A 16,549-nucleotide genomic window follows, 5' to 3' on the forward strand; every position below is an offset into this window, starting at 1 on the left:
ATTAGTTTCAGGTGTACAACATAATGATTCAATATTTGTATACATTGCAAAATGATCACCACAATACGTCACCATATGTTACAGAATTTTTTTTCCCTGTGATGAGAACTTTTTAGATCTACCCTCTTAGTGACTTTCAAATACACAATATAGTATTATTAACTATAGTCATAGTCACCGTGCTGTACATTACATCACCAAGACTTGTTTATTTTATAACTGGAAGTGTGTACTTTTTGATCCCCTTCACCCATCTCGCCCACCCTGTGTGTTATCCTAATCAATACTTTCAACGACACTTTAGTGTAAATCACATTTCCATTTTAAAGATACGAAAACGAGAGTTCAGAAAGATTAAGTGGATTGCCCAAGATTACACAGCTCTCAGGTGGCACCTGGAAGTCACGACTACTGTGTGAATGGACTCCAGTATGCCTCCAGTACACTGCCAGCCGGAAAATCATAGGAGGCAGAATGAAGTAGTAAGTGGTGGTAAAGAAGCAAAAAGAAAGACCACTTGCCGTACAGATGTACTTCCCAGAGTCTGCTGCCCTGAGGAAAAGTTGATTTCTCAAAAACAAATGTAAATTGCTTATGGTGGAGGCTGTTTTTAAAGCTGCCCTTCAGGGCTCTGCCTCACAGTGGCTGCAGGGACATGAATTGAGGTCAATGAGACCTCTTCATCACAGCCATAGGCTACGCGATACCCTGGTCAGATCCTACCCCAGTCAACCTCAGAGGATGCAGCTGGCTGGATCGGATAGTCCAGTGGTGTGCTGAAACTGGCCCTTTCCTGCTCACAGGAGCCTTTTTTTTTTTTTTCTGTTTTAAAAGTTAGAACTTATTTTAAAAAAGAAAAGTTTAAAGACAGACTATTATATTAAACCTAAAAACAAAAATTTTAAGCAGCATTACTAAGTATTATTTTTTTAATTAGGTAGACAATTAGTACAAGAAACAGTAGCAACTACTAGGACTTTATTAAAACTTGAACATTTTAATTATTTCTCAGGAGCCAATTCTGTGTATCTCTTCCCAACACCACGTTCACTGATGCCAGGTTGGTAGCTTGACATTGGCTGTGGCGGGAGTATTTACACAATGGAAATTGGCAAACACTACATAGGAGGGAATGTGTGATGGAATTTTTTCCAGAGAGCCAGTTTATTCATATACTGCTGAGTCTTAACCAAAAGGTAGAAGTGGAAGAGATTAAGAAGTGGCAGGATTTCCAGCTAAACAAAATACCATCTTAATTATCCTCCTTAATGTCAATTCAAATATTAATAATCTGTATACATCTGTGCTAATGGAAACCAGTGTCATGTATAATGAGAGATTTTATTTTTTTTTCTGCTGTCCTCTAATAAGCTGTACAATGTAGGACAAAGCAGAGAACTACCTGAACGGTAGCCCTCCCTGACCCCATCCCATCCTGGTATCACACTGCCCAGGCCCTGGAGAGTCAGGGTTACTTGTTCTAGCCTTCAGCCTAGTGTAATGGGACTAGGTCTCACTCCCCTTTCCCACATATATCAATGGAGCCCAAGCTGCAACCCTGGCTCCCCCAAAGCTCAAGAGGAGCAGGAGTGAAGATATAGAGATGCACAGGCTATTTCCGATATGCGGAAGGTCTAACATAAATAACATATTAATTTCTAATAAAACCACACAGCCTAAGTAAATCTTTAAATTCTCACATTTGTTGTTGTTGTTTTGCTTTTGCTTATATCAATTCCATCTGGTCACTGTAGTTATCTCAAACTGTTCCAATCTTCCTAATTGAAAACCAAGTTTGAGAAATTTTTTAAAAGTAGACAATGAGCTAATTATGCCATAAATGATCTTTGTGTGATAGTCTCCTAAATTGGAATGAAAAAGTGAAGAGCCATTGAACATATATATTAACATGTGAAAGATCAAACTTGTTCTTTGAGCAAATGAGACTCGCTCAGAGGAAGAGATTCCCACCAGACATTGAAAAGCCAGATGATGCATCCCGTTTTCCTCCTGGTGATCCTCCTGAACAGAGGCTTTTCATGCTGGAATCCTCAGCTCCTGCCACTACTCAGTCATAGTAAGAGCCCAGAGTCTTAGAGAGGAAACTTTTCACAGAGGAAGACGGATATGCTATACCTAATAACTCACAGACCACCTGCCCCACACCCTACCATCCCCACTCTCCCCAGTGAACTACTGGAGCCATCCAAGATCTTCCCTGAGGACAGCACGAGGAAAGCTGTAAACAACGCTTAAGGAGTGTGGCCTAAAAGAAAACCAGCCTGAACCCCTGCCCAGCTCTCCTGCACATAAACCATCAACAGATGGATCCCTCTGCTAATTCAACAATCCTCCCAGGCCCGGTTTCAGTGGCCTGTGATCATTGCAGTCTTGATTTCAGGCTCATGCTGAATTCTGATCATTGTTAGGATTAGCTCATTATTGTATTTTGTACAGAAGCATGCAGGGATTATATTTGTACAACCGAATGTTAGGAAAATTAAGTTGAGTTTTGTTAGAGACAATATTTGATGTATTGCTCTTATATTGTCAAGTGTGTGAGAATGGCGTTTTCATTCATTCATTCCATGAATATTAAGACCCGCATGGGTTACAAGAAACATCACATCTGCTCATTCTCTACAAATTCAACCTAACATTGATTTAGGGCTCCATCTCATCAGGCCGTAGGGAAATTCAGTAATAAGTAGGAGTTCCTCAATCCCCAAATTCAGGGTCCTATAAATGTTCAAGAGTTTATGCAATTTCAAAGGAAGAGAAAGCATGGGGGGGGGTCGTGTATCTCTGGTCATTGCTCATCTCCTTGGCCAAGTTACTAAAATGTGGCTTATTGGGTCCTTCTCTGCTCCCTCTAAACAAAACATGGGGTACAGGAATCATCTGTGAGACTGGAAACCTCCTAAGGCCCATCTGGTCTTACCTCCCTAGAGGGGGCAGCATACAGCCATCCTTCTCTGGGGTGTTGCCAAGAACACAGCCAAATTCCCTGCTTCTCTGGGAAGCATAAGCCTCTCTCTCCTCAACTCTGGGGAAGTTCCTTTTTAAGACAGATAAAATGCTTTTCCCTTCCTATTTCCCTTAAAGCAATAGTCATCGATCTTAGCAACACATCGGAATCACCTGGAGAACTGTAAAAAGAATAATAATTCTTGTTTCTCACCTCCAGAAATACTGACCTAAATGGTGCACAGTGTGGCTGGGAGAATGAGTATTTTAAAACTCCCCCAGTGATTGTAAGGTGCAGCCGAGGTTGAGAATTATCCCTTTTCTCATGACTTTCCCATCAAGGGCTCCTCTCCCCTCAGTGGGCTTGGCATTTGGAAGCACAAGCCAGACAGATAAGGGTCTTTTCTTCTTTCCACCCTGAGAGTACGCTACTAGCTACCTGATTAGGCAAAAGGGAAATAAAGGGAGTAAAAAATATATATACCATCTTTATATTATATAATCTTGTGAATTATAATATATGCAATGCAGTGTACAAAGACAGTCCTTTCCACAAACCAGTTTGAGTTCTCACTTGAATCAGAGAGGACATTTCTTTTCAAGTATTTTCTATCTTTGTGCATTGAAAGGTCATATCATAATTGCTAAACAACAAGCTTATGAAATATACTATCCAAAATAAGATTTTAGTTCTATAAATCTTTTTTCTAAGTGGTTTTTAAATATTTGTATTTAAATATTTTTATTTATAATGAAAAATGCTCTCCACATAGTTCAGAGGATAAATTATGTGTGTCAGAAATTCTGACCAAGAAAACTCTAATTCAGATATGTATAAAATGGAAAGAATGACTTAATAACTTGGTGTTGCAAGGTTAAAGTTCTCTGTAATTTGAAACATAGGAAATTGCGATTCTTCAGTCACAGGACATGTCGGACAAACACTAATTTCTGGGGGGTTGCTTTATTAAATATTTTCTTTCATTCTAATCTATGACATGTTTACCTATAACTATGAAATTTGAGGGTGTAAGAACACAGCAGCAGAGCTATTGTTCACTTATCTGCAGTTTTGAACATTAAACATGATTTCCAACTTGTATATGCCATCCTTTATACTGTTAAGTTTTCAGTTCTTTAGCTTTATTTAACCAAATTTTAATTTAATTTATATAATTGAAAAATAATATTGTAAGACGTTTAAAGTGAATGGTTGATATACATTGTCAGAGAATTCCCCCCATCAAGTTAATTAACACATCCAGTTTGCACCCTTTAACCAACCTCTCCCTATTTGCTCCACCCCTACAGCTTCTGGAAACCACTTTCTACTCTGTTTCTGAGTTTGACTTTGTTAGATTCCACATATAAATGATACTATGCAGTTTTCGGTCTGGTTTATTTCACTTAGCATAATGCCCTCCATGTTCATCCATGTTGTTGCAAATGACTGGACTTCCTTCTTTTTAAGGCTGAATAATATTCCATTGCATATTTTCCACATTTTTCTTGACCCATTCATCCATTGATGGATACTTTAGGTTGTTTTGATGTCTTGGCTATTGTGAATAATGCTGCAATGAACATAAGAGTACAGATACTCTTCAAGATAATGGTTTCATTTCCTTTGGATATAAACTCAGAGATGGAATTGCTGGATTGTAGGGTAACTCTATTTTTAATTTCTTGAGGAACCTCCATACTGTTTTCCATAGTGTCTCTACCAGTTTACATTCCCACTAACAGCATACAAGTGTTCTCTTTTCTCTACATCCTCACTAACACTTATCTCCTATCTTTTTAATAATAGACATCCTAACAGGTATGAGGTGATAGCTCATTATGGCTTTGATTTGCATTTCCCTGATGATTAGTGATGTTGAGCATTTTTTCATGTACTGTTGGCCATTTGCATGTCTTCTTTGGAAAAATGTCTATTCCAGAATTTTGTCCATTTTGTAATTGGGTTATGTAGTTTTTTGCTGTTGAGGTATTCCATAGTCTCAACCTCTTCAGCATGACTGAGTTTCCACAATGACTTGCTGACCTATGCACATGCACCTTGATTTCCTGAGTCATACATTCAATCAGCTCTCTATATTCCTTCGTAATTCCCCACTCCTTAAGTGTGGGCTGTGTAAAGGGTCTTCTCTCCAAGGAATGTAGTATGGAAAGGAAGGAAAATGTAGTTTAATACTGGAGAAACCTGGAGAACACTGTTGCAAGCCATGTGATCAAGGTCAACATTAACACAGATAAGTCATATAGACAGCCTTGATTCAATGTGATGAAAATGGCCTTCTTCCCAAAACACATAACCCCAGTCGACAAGAAGAAAAATCAGACAAATCCCAATTTAGGGACATTCTACAAAATACCTGACCAATGCTTCTCAAAACTGTCAAAGCCATCAAAAACAAGAAAAGTCTTAGACACTGTCACAGTCCAGAGGAGCCTGAGGAGATGTGACAGCTAAATGTAATGTGGTGCCCTGGATGGGCTCCTGGACCAGAAAAAGGACAGTGGGTAGAGACTAAGGAAATCTAGATAAAATATAGACTTTAGTTAATAATAATATATCAATTTTGGTTCATTAATTTTGACAAACACACCATATGAATACAAAGTGTTAATAAGGGAAGCGGGGCATGGGTTGTATAAGAATACTGTGTACTTAACTTTGCAATTTTTCTCTAAGTTTAATACTGTCCTAAAATTAAAAGTTGGTTAAAAACAAAAACAGAAAAGCAAAGGGCACAAAACCTCCATGTATGAGTAAATACATTCGACGTACTTGTATGGGTTCAGATGGAGAGCAAAGTTTTTATTTATGAAATAACATATGCAAACAGTAAAAAAACACTTTTTTTCAAATATTACCAGAAGTTTAAAAATGAAAACTAAAAATAGAAAGTTAACCAAATTAAAAACCCTGTAGTAAAGAATTGAGACACCAAAAAGGTTGTGTTTTTTTAAACATCTTTATTGAACATCTTTATTGAAGTATAATTGCTTTACAATGGTGTGTTAATTTCTGCTTTATAACAAAGTGAATCAGTTATACATATACATATGTTCCCATATCTCTTCCCTCTTGCGTCTCCCTCCCACCCTCCCTATCCCACGCCTCTAGGTGGTCACAAAGCACCGAGCTGATCTCCCTGTGCTATGCAGCTGCTTCCCACTAGCTATCTGTTTTACATTTGGTAGTATATATAAGTCCATGCCACTCTCTCACCTTGTCCCAGCTTACCCTTCCCCCTCCCTCTGTCCTCAAGTCCATTCTCTACGTCTGCATCTTTATTCCTGCCCTGCCCCTAAGTTCTTCTGAACCTTTTTTTTTTTTAGATTCTATGTATATGTGTTAGCATACAGTATTCGTTTTTCTTTCTGACTTACTTCACTCTATGACAGTCTCTAGGTCCAGCCACCTCACTACAAATAACTCAATTTCGTTTCTTTTTATGGCTGAGTAATATTCCATTGTATATATGTGCCACATCTTCTTTATCCATTCATCTGTCAATGGACATTTAGGTTGCTTCCATGTCCTGGCTATTGTAAATAGAGCTGCAATGAACACTGTAGTACATGACTCTTTTTGAATTATGGTTTTCTCAGGGTATATGCCCAGTAGTGGGATTGCTGAGTCGTATGGTAGTTCTATTTTTAGTTGAAAAGGTTGTTTTTTAAAAAAATAAGTATTTATCCATAGAAAGTGCTTTATGCTATTTTAGAAAATTTGTGAAGTGTAGTAATGTATAAGAAAAAGGGGGCTTCCCTGGTGGCGCAGTGGTTGAGAATCTGCCTGCTGATGCAGGGGACACGGGTTCGAGCCCTGGTCTGGGAGGATTCCACATGCCGCGGAGCGGCTGGGCCCGTGAGCCTCAGCTGCTGAGCCTGCGCATCTGGAGCCTGTGCTCCGCAAAAAGGCCGCGATAATGAGAGGCCCGCGCACCGCGATGAAGAGTGGCCCCCGCTTGGCACAACTAGAGAAAGCCCTCGCACAGAAACGAAGACCCAACACAACAAAAATAAATAAATTTAAAAAAAAAAAAAGAGAAAAAGGTCACCTGTTCCCTCAATTAAAAGGTGAGAAAAACATCAATGATACTCATGAGAATGAACTTTTAACGCAATAAATTATATTTTTAGTTTTTTCTCTAAAAAATAAGATTTTTCCATAATAGAAGTAATGATATTGTTTTAGAAAAAAATGTAAATGCAAAAATGCAGAAGAAAAAACATCACCTAAATTCAGAAGAAAACTGATTCTTTTATTGTAAAAATTACTTTGTAACCTTTGATTCCTGATTGGAAAATACATGCAGAAAATACTGAAAAGTATACAGTACGAACAATAGGGACTTCCCTGGTGGCACAGTGATTAAGAATCCACCTGCCAATGCAGGGGACACGGGTTCGAGCCCTGGTCCGGCAAGATCCCACATGCCACAGAGCAACTAAGCCCATGCACCACAACTACTGAGCCTGCGCTTTAGAGCCTGTGCTCCGCAACAAGAGAAGCCACCACTTTGAGAAGCCTGCACACCACAACGAGGAGTAGCTCCCACTCGCCGCAACTAGAGAAAGCCCACGCACAGCAACAAAGACCCAACACAGCCAAAAATTAATTAATTAATTAATTAAAATAAATAAAATAAAATAAATCCAGGACTTAAAAAAGAAAAGAATAAAATGACTGATATTCTCATGAGCTTCTGAGAAGCTTCCTTTTCCCCTGTATTTGAGTGTACCTGTGTTAGAATGTGTGTCATGTGTGCCAAACTATATACACTGTGATGTAGGAAAATGTATATGATCAAATGTTAGGTGAAGAAAGCACAATGCAATAGTGTATTTACAGTCAAAATCTCAACTAAATAGATGAGGTTACGTATCTTGAAATTATATTGACTACTTTGTTTGCACTATGCTTGATTTACTTAATTTTAAATACTTCCACTTATACATGTCCTCAAATGTTACTCATCATAAAAAAAAAAGTTAAAGGGGGCTCTTCATGAAGTATGGAGGATTGAAAACAAAATGGCACCTCTATCCCTCCATTCTAATCTTTGGTCCCCCGGGCAGGGCACCCTCAGAGTCTAGACATCTCTCTCCTCAACTGGTAAAAGGCTGAGGAGTTGGGATGAACCCCAAGGCATGAACCACAACAGCAATCTTCCCCCGACACGAGCACTCAGTCCTTTTCTAGGGTTCCTTCTCCTTCCTCACAGTCCATCAGAGAAGGGCAAACTCTCTAAGCTCCACCCATGTCATAATGGAAACTGGCTTTTCATTGGTACATTGACTTCTAAGAGCCACTCAGAAAAATAGGAGTTTGATTAATATTCTTAGCTCAACTGCTTTATTTTACTCAGGGAGGCAAAGTTTAAATAATACTAGGACTCAAAATATTTTATGTGACCAGGTTATGATAACCAGTACAAAATTATCTCTGACTCATTTTTTTCAAAACAGCACATTCTAAACCAAGCAAATTCAGTGTGACTTTTAATTTTTATCCTGAGAAAAAAAGATAAGTCATCTTTTTTAGAAAATTCCCCCTATGTTACAATTTTCCAGGAGTCCCTTCCTTTGCTTGTGTTGTATCATGAGTATCTCAGCTCTGAATGGATTGCCTTATATGTTCTAGAAATTCCTCAACATTTCTTCTCTGACATTTCTTCTCTTCCTATGGTCATTCCTGTGATAGGTTTGTTTCAGTCATGTATTTTTTCTGTCATTTCAAAGGTAATTTGGGGAGAGAAGAGGTCGGTGCTGATGCCATCTGCTGATTTGGGAGTAGTTGCTCTTTATTTATAGAGAACTCTGGCAGCAGTGAAGAGAATGAATGTAAGACTGAAGACCAGGAAACAGAGGCTACTGGGGTCATCAAGATTAGAAATGGTGGAAGCCAGAATCAGACCCACATCAGTGCGATGGAAAGGAGGGAATATATTGATCCCTTTTTTTTTTTTTAAGAAATTTACTGTGTTGGTGGAAAGACAAAACACAACCTGACTTTCTCAGGCTTTATCAGCCTATTATAGGTCATATAAAGAGCATGCAGAGTAACATCTCAAACTTCACTAGTTTCCCCACCTGTTAAAACAGGACCCCAGCCCTGGATAAGGTACCTGTTTGTTATTTAAGAGGTTGGCTGTTAGACTCCACTGCTCCAATGAACACCTCCAGGGATAAAGTCCTCAAAGAACCACACAGTGGTTTGAAATAATGCCCAAGCTATAATCAAGCTGAAGCCCTTGACAACTAAACCTTTCTTATTGGGTCAAGCTCAGTATCTCCTTTTTCTTCAGATGAGGTCTCACCCAAAAGAACTTCAGTTCTCATGTAAATAGACCTCTGGTATAATCATATCCACCCCCCAGTCTCCATGGGATTTACATGGACACAACTGAATCCCATTTAAATTCAAACTGTGACCTCCCTGCTCACCACCCCAAGATACCCCAAATAAACATTTAAAATAATATAGTAGCAATTTGTGAAATTCTAAAAGTATAATAGAGACAACAATTAATTTACATATTCACAGATAAGAAGATTACTATAGTTAAGGAGAAACTGTCTGACAAATGAGAATCATAATGGATCCTTGAAGGTCTTTGAGTGGCTAGAGACCCAGAGTGGTTAAAAGCAGGAGGAGTTCCAGGAAAATTGATCAGCAGGAAGAAAGCTGTAGCGGCAGGACTGTGTTCACACATCTAATGAATACGTGCACGGCACTATGCCAAAACTTGGGGATATACCGATGATTAAGGTGGGGCTCTGCCCTCCGGTAGCTTAAAGCCTAGCTTAGATTAAAAGGTCTATACATAGTCTTTACAACTGTTAAATGCAGCAAAGGCTGTGTACTCGCCACATTTAACAGAGTGTTAATATTCAAACAGAGGAGGAAATGAGAGAAAGCTTTAAGGAGGAGGTGATATTAGAGTTGGACCTAGAAGAATGGGTAGCATTATGTCAGGTACAAATAGGAAAAAGGGAATCCCAAGCAGAGGAAACAGCACAAGCAAATACATAGGGTGTGTTCCAGAAATTATACCTGTTGCTTAGCTGGACCAGGAACATGGTAGGAGATAGGACAAGAGCATTAGGACAGGCTCAGGCTGTGGAAAAATGTGAATCCCTGGACTGTGGGCATGCCCTTTAGAAAGTGACTTTTTGTATATTACATAGAGTTATTCTGGAAAAGAAACAAAAATCTACTCATTCCTAAGGGATTTTTGTTCACAGGTATTGTATTATTATATACAATATACAAGTTTACATATATAGAAAACCTTACAGAAATACAAATTTCTGGAGTATTGTCAGGAGTGAATTCTATTTTAAATTATTAGCAAACGTTACGCTAATCTAGCATAATCTACCAACAGTGGTCACCCCCCACCAGTTGAGAAGCACTAAAGAAGCTAACAGCCACATAAAATAAAAGCGTAAAAGAAGTAACAAAGCCAGCCTGGTGTTGATGCTTGTATTAGACAGGGTCCAGTCAGGAACCAAATAGACTAGCTATTTTAGTGAAGAGAATTTTACATAAAGAATAGTTAACCAGGCATTGGGGAATTAGAAATGCCAGACAGACAACACTGAGGTAAAACAGAGATGCAACTGCAAGGAGTGGCAATCACCCCTAGGGCAGGGGGACAAAGGGAGGAGGCTGGAAGTATCACAGTATTACAACGCAGAAGCTTGAAGGACGGACCCCACAGAGCTGGCACCCAGACCTCTGAGGACCGGGTGCTGTCTGGCTGAGCCAGAATCTCTGAGGGGGGTGCGCTGAGGCTGCTTTTGAAGGACCCACTATTACTAGATTCAACTGTCACTGCCAGTGTGAAGACCCGTTGCTGTGGTGACACTGACAAGAGCAAGAAGAAGCAAGTCCCGACTTCCGGTCTCTTTTAGACAAAGCGTAACACGGATCCAGTTGGCAAAGGAGAAGTTTGCAGGGACTGAGCCCCAGCATTGCAAGGAGAGCACAGAAGAGCAGTTAAAGCCCAGTGATCATAAAGAAGCCGGTGTTAGACCACATCTTTAGAGGAACCTAATATGCTTAATCTTGCTTCCCCTGCTTGTAGAAAGTTTCCAATGCAATTATATTATTTCACCAAAACGTGCATTTTCCAATGCAAAAACAGCACAAGAAAGGAATTAAAGGACAATTAATTAACCTTATCAGAAATAGAAAAGGGTCCCATTTCGGTTATGAAGGGCAACATCATGTTTTCATCTTTAACATCTGCCTTCGACTTTTCAGTTTAACTCTGTGTCTAGGCTTAGGAAGAACCCAATAATTTAGATTTTCATTAGCATTTGGCTGTTTATGACAATTGCTTTCAAGCTACCAAAAAAATGTTCTTTTTTTTTTTATAAATTTATTTTTGGCTGTGTTGGGTCTTCGTTTCTGTGCGAGGGCTTTCTCTAGTTGTGGCAAGCAGGGGCCACTCTTCATCGCGGCAAAAAAATGTTCTTGGTTCTCAAGAATCACCCCACTCCTCAATTAATCTGACAGTCAGGGGGAACTTTGTTCTACCAGGAATGTTCTTTTTCCCACTGAGACACTGAGCACAGCCTAAGAAATGACAGAAGACAGCTAAGGCTCAAAAGATAAACCTTTACCAGCTAATCAATAATAATTGGCTCACTCAGAAATTATCTCTCAACCCAGGATATTACGTTGATTATTGTAAATATCTGCAACTTTCCCACCATCTCTCCTCTCGATTCATCCATCTGTCTAAATTCTGTTGGGTTCATGAATTTTTATTTTAATGATACATGTACTAAGGACTTTTAAACAATCAGAAGCACATAAGTTAACATGAATTTGTTTCAAACAGAAACACTGCCTTTTTACCAGCCTTCTTTATTAATTCCTGACTAGTTCAAGTTAACAACATTTATGCAAAATACACCTATAGTTCTTTGCACACGTCAAAAAAAAAATGGGGGAAAGAAAGCATTAAATTAGCATGCCTAAGTATCTAATTTCCAGCCCCACAGAAATGAATAGAAGCAGTTGGAAAATGAGAAGAAAGCAATAACTAAGACATGCAACTCTGAACATTCTCTGTGCTCATTCTCAATCAAAGCTAATAGAAGTAAATACCACACCATACTTTAGCCCCAGTTAAAGGATGAACCTGCTTTCTTGGGACCTAAACAGTGCTACGGGTGAGTTCCTCTAAACCTTCAAAGAATAGGCAACTCCTACACTCTATACTAATCTAGAGCATGGAATAATATTTTTTGAAGCTGTTTAAGATAGAATTAAAAAATATAAAACTATAGTACAATCTTATTCATGAATATAAATGCAATTATCCTAAATAAAATGTAAGGAGTTGAATTCAACATTATTATACCAAAAGAGGGGGAAAAAAACCCCACCATGATGAAATGGGATACATCTCATGCAGAAAATAATACAATATTGAGAAATCTATTAATATAATTTATTATAACAATAGGCCACATGATCATCTCTAGTGACCAGAATATGTTTACTATAATTCAACAACAACTTTAAATAAAATGCTTAGTGTACTTGAACAAGGAAACCACTTCATTAGCCGGATAAAGACTTCTATTTCAATCAAACAGCTAATATTAAAAGCTGGTGAAATATTACTGGTATTCCTAAAGAGTCAGGAATAAGAACAAAATTAATACCATCATATATTTAACATATGAGGAATTAATATTGTAAAGAAAGAGAGAAAATTACTATTATACTTCAAATGATTGTCTACTTAGAGGAGAATCGACTACAAAAATAAAAAATTAATTAATTAATTAAGAAACGGCTGGGGCTTCCCTGGTGGCGCAGTGGTTGGGAGCCTGCCTGCCGATGCAGGGGACACTGGTTCGTGCCCCGGTCCGGGAAGATCCCACATGCCGCGGAGCGGCTGGACCCGTGAGCCGTGGCTGCTGAGCCTGCGCGTTTGGAGCCTGTGCTCCGCGACGGGAGAGGCCACAATAGTGAGAGGCCCGCGTACCGCAAAAAAAAAAGAAAAAGAAAAAGAAGAAAAGGCTGAACCTGCTTTCATCTCACTGTTAGAGAGACAGTGCCTTCTTTTTTCTGATTCACTGTTGGCATGAAAATATCTGACTGCATTTTACCTCTTTATCTTCTCGAGAACTTAAATAAAACGCTCCATCAGCTGAGGCCTCTTTGCGTTATAACATACTCTTTAAGAAATTATTTAATAAACTCTCTGAAAATCTTGATTTACATTTGAAGAAAGGAACTAAGCCATAGCAAAATCTGTTACTGGTAATCACTGGCCAGCTATTGTGAATGAGATGTGGTCTAACCATCATCTGTCATTGTTTTATACCGGCTCTGAGCCTCCAACATAGCTGTCCGCTAGCTCACAGGATAAGCCTTTGCCCTTTCTGTAGATGGAAATCTGCTTCCTTATTATGCTGATTCAGAGGGCTTATTAAATATGACTTATGGCTCTACTCACGTCATAGGCTACACAGTAAGTATAACTTTCATTCTGCCATTAAGAATAGGCAGAAATTTTAATTCAACAAATATTATTGAATATCTATTTTTTGTAGAGACTTACGAGGATGCCATAGGGTGTTGCAAAGGGAAATAAGACTTGCTTCCTGACCTCAAAAGCTTGGCTAGGGAGACACACACGTGCAGAGCTCCCGTGGTGCCTCAGTGGTTAAGAATCAGCCTGCCAACGCAGGGGACACGGATTCGAGCCCTGGTCCGGGAAGATCCCACATGCCGCGGAGCAGCTAAGCCCGGGCGCCACAACTACTGAGCCTGAGCTCTAGAACCCGCGTGCCACAACTACTGAGCCCGCGTGCCACAACTACTGAGCCCGCGTGCCACAACTACTGAAGCCCGCACGCCTAAAGCCCATGCTCTGCAACAAGAAGCCACCGCAATGAGAAGCCGGCGCACCACAACGAAGAGTAGCCCCCTCTCGCCACAACTAGAGAAAGTCCTCACGCAGCAGTGAAGACCCAACACAGCCAAAAATAAATAAATAAATTTATAAAAACAAATTAAAAATAAAATAAAATCCCAGCAAAAATTCCATCTATACATTACTAACAAAGAAGGGAGCACAAAGCCAGCGGATGACATTCATTCATGTGGAGGAGACATTTATGCCTAGCTTTAAAGCATGGGTAGAAAGTAGAGAAGTAATAAAGTAGGGAAATTGAGTAGAGAGGAAGGGATTCAAAGCAAAGGGAACCACATGGGCAGTGTAGCAAGAACACACTGGCAAGTTCAAGGAAGCATTGCTAGTTCAGCTAAGCACAAGATGCATGAAGAGCCAGAAAGGAAAGGAAGGACAGAACTTCAACATACAGGAGCTCTCATGAAGTCCTAAGAGCACAAGTTCCTGAGCCTTGGTTCCCTTGTTTCTTAAATGAAGATAGTAATAGTTACCAAATTAGATTTTCTTAAGGGTTAAAGGAAGCAACGTATATGAAAACACTCTATAGTAGCTTCATAAGATATAATGTATGATTAATCCACAGAGGACTTAAAAGTTACGCAATGACAAAGATTGAAAACTCATGTCCCATTGACTGCTTTTTTTCCCTTGGCATGCAGATGGTTTCTAAAGTAAGAGCATTTCAAATAAAAATCCATATTTTCAGGTTCAATTGAATAATATCAGGATCTGATCTGCTGGCCTCACATATGCATATGGCAATGATGGGCTAAGCTAAGAAGCAGCTGGTCCTTAGAGAGATGATGCACTCTCCAGTCTGCAACACAACATCCACTCCCTATTGCCTTAACCCAGACCACTTCATTGACATCATTGCCCCATCATGGGGTTTGCTGAACTCTGTGCTAAGTGGTCACCAACTTAGCAATGGTTCTATCTGCCTAGCCATCATCACAGACATCATGACAACTCCAGCCACATCCTAAGACACTGATAACCAGGCTAGCAGTGTATTGGGAGCTGCCTCCTCACTAGTGGTTGCAGTTTGGTGGGTCTATAATTTGCTTAAATCTGCGTAGCCAAATACTGCTGGAGGTTCATACAACCATGCTGAATGAACTCACTTCAGATTTCTGCCCACAAATCTCAAACCGGCTTGAAATTGCCAAAAGTTCTACTGCATTTTCCTAATAATTCACTCTTCTTCTCTCTAAGATCTTTATATCTACCCTCATCTTTCTTTAAATTACCAACCCACCGCTAACCACACCTCGTAATCATCCTCACAATATCACCAGTCTTTCTGCACGTGTTTGACTCTCCTCTGTGTTAGAATAGAAGTGACCCTGCTCCTAAATCCAACCCCACCTCTAAGGCACAATCTCAACCCCTCCAGCCTGCATCTATTCAAAGCAAAAGTTCTTCAGAGAAGCTTCTCCACCTTCTAAACCTCCCATTTTTCCCTCAACCTACTCTAACTAGGAAATATGGCTTTTGTCTCCATCATCCCAATGAAATGACTTCAATTAACAACTATCCTGATGATTTCACCTTGTCAAATTCAATGTTGAATTCCTAGTATTCAACTGACCTGACTTCTCAGCAAGAGTTTACAGAATTGACCACTCCTTTTCTAGGCTTCTCTGATGCCTCATGGATCTTCTATTCTTCTCATTAATTGGCCACTCTCTCTCATTCTCTTTTGCTGGACTCCTGGACCCCAAAATGGTGGAGGACCCCAGGGCTTGGTTCTCAGGCTGTTTCTCTATATATACTTTCTCCTTTAGTTTCATGGATTCAGATATCATTTATATGCTAATGATCCTCAAATTTATATCACCCTCTCCAGATCTCTCTCCTGACCTCCAGACCCATGTATTCAGCTGCCTGCCCAACATATCCATTTGGATGCCTAATAAGCATCTAAAACTTACCACAGATAAAACAGAAAAGTTGACTCTCCCACATCAAAATATAGACACAGACCGAGATCTAGAGGCAAATACAGATACAAATACAGATACAGGTAAAGAAATAGATGTAGATAAAGCTGTAGCTAGATACATATTGCCGCTACCAAGCCTTCCCCATTCATTTATTAAGCAAATATTTATTGAGCGGCTACCATCTTTTTCAGGCATGTTCTAGGTACCTGAGGTACAAAATAAGGAGAGTTTACACTTTAGTAAATGGTACCAAAATTCACCCAGTTGATGAGGCCAAAAACCAGGATGCATCCTTGATTCTTCTTTTTCCCTTGCACTCCGTGCCCTGTCAGCTCTAACCCCAAAACAGCCCAAACCCAACCACATCCCACCAACTCCCTTGCCACCACCAAAATTCAAGCCATCACACTCTCTATCTGGATTTCCATAGTAAGTGGTCTTCCTGACTTCACTCTTCCCCTTACTCTCCATCCACTACACAGAAGCACCAGCGACCTTTCTAAACCAGATCATATTGCTTCCAAAGATCTAAGCCTCCAAAGGTCTTGCATCACTTCTAAGAGAAAATACAAACTCTTGACCCTGTCCACAGAGCTCTGTATGATCTGACCTCTGCTTCCTCAGATGAGGAAACTTAAAAAGAGATTAAGAAACTGACTGCATTGCTAGTAAATT

This window comes from Lagenorhynchus albirostris, chromosome 12 (assembly GCF_949774975.1).
Source record: "Lagenorhynchus albirostris chromosome 12, mLagAlb1.1, whole genome shotgun sequence".
NCBI classification, from domain to species: domain Eukaryota; kingdom Metazoa; phylum Chordata; class Mammalia; order Artiodactyla; family Delphinidae; genus Lagenorhynchus; species Lagenorhynchus albirostris.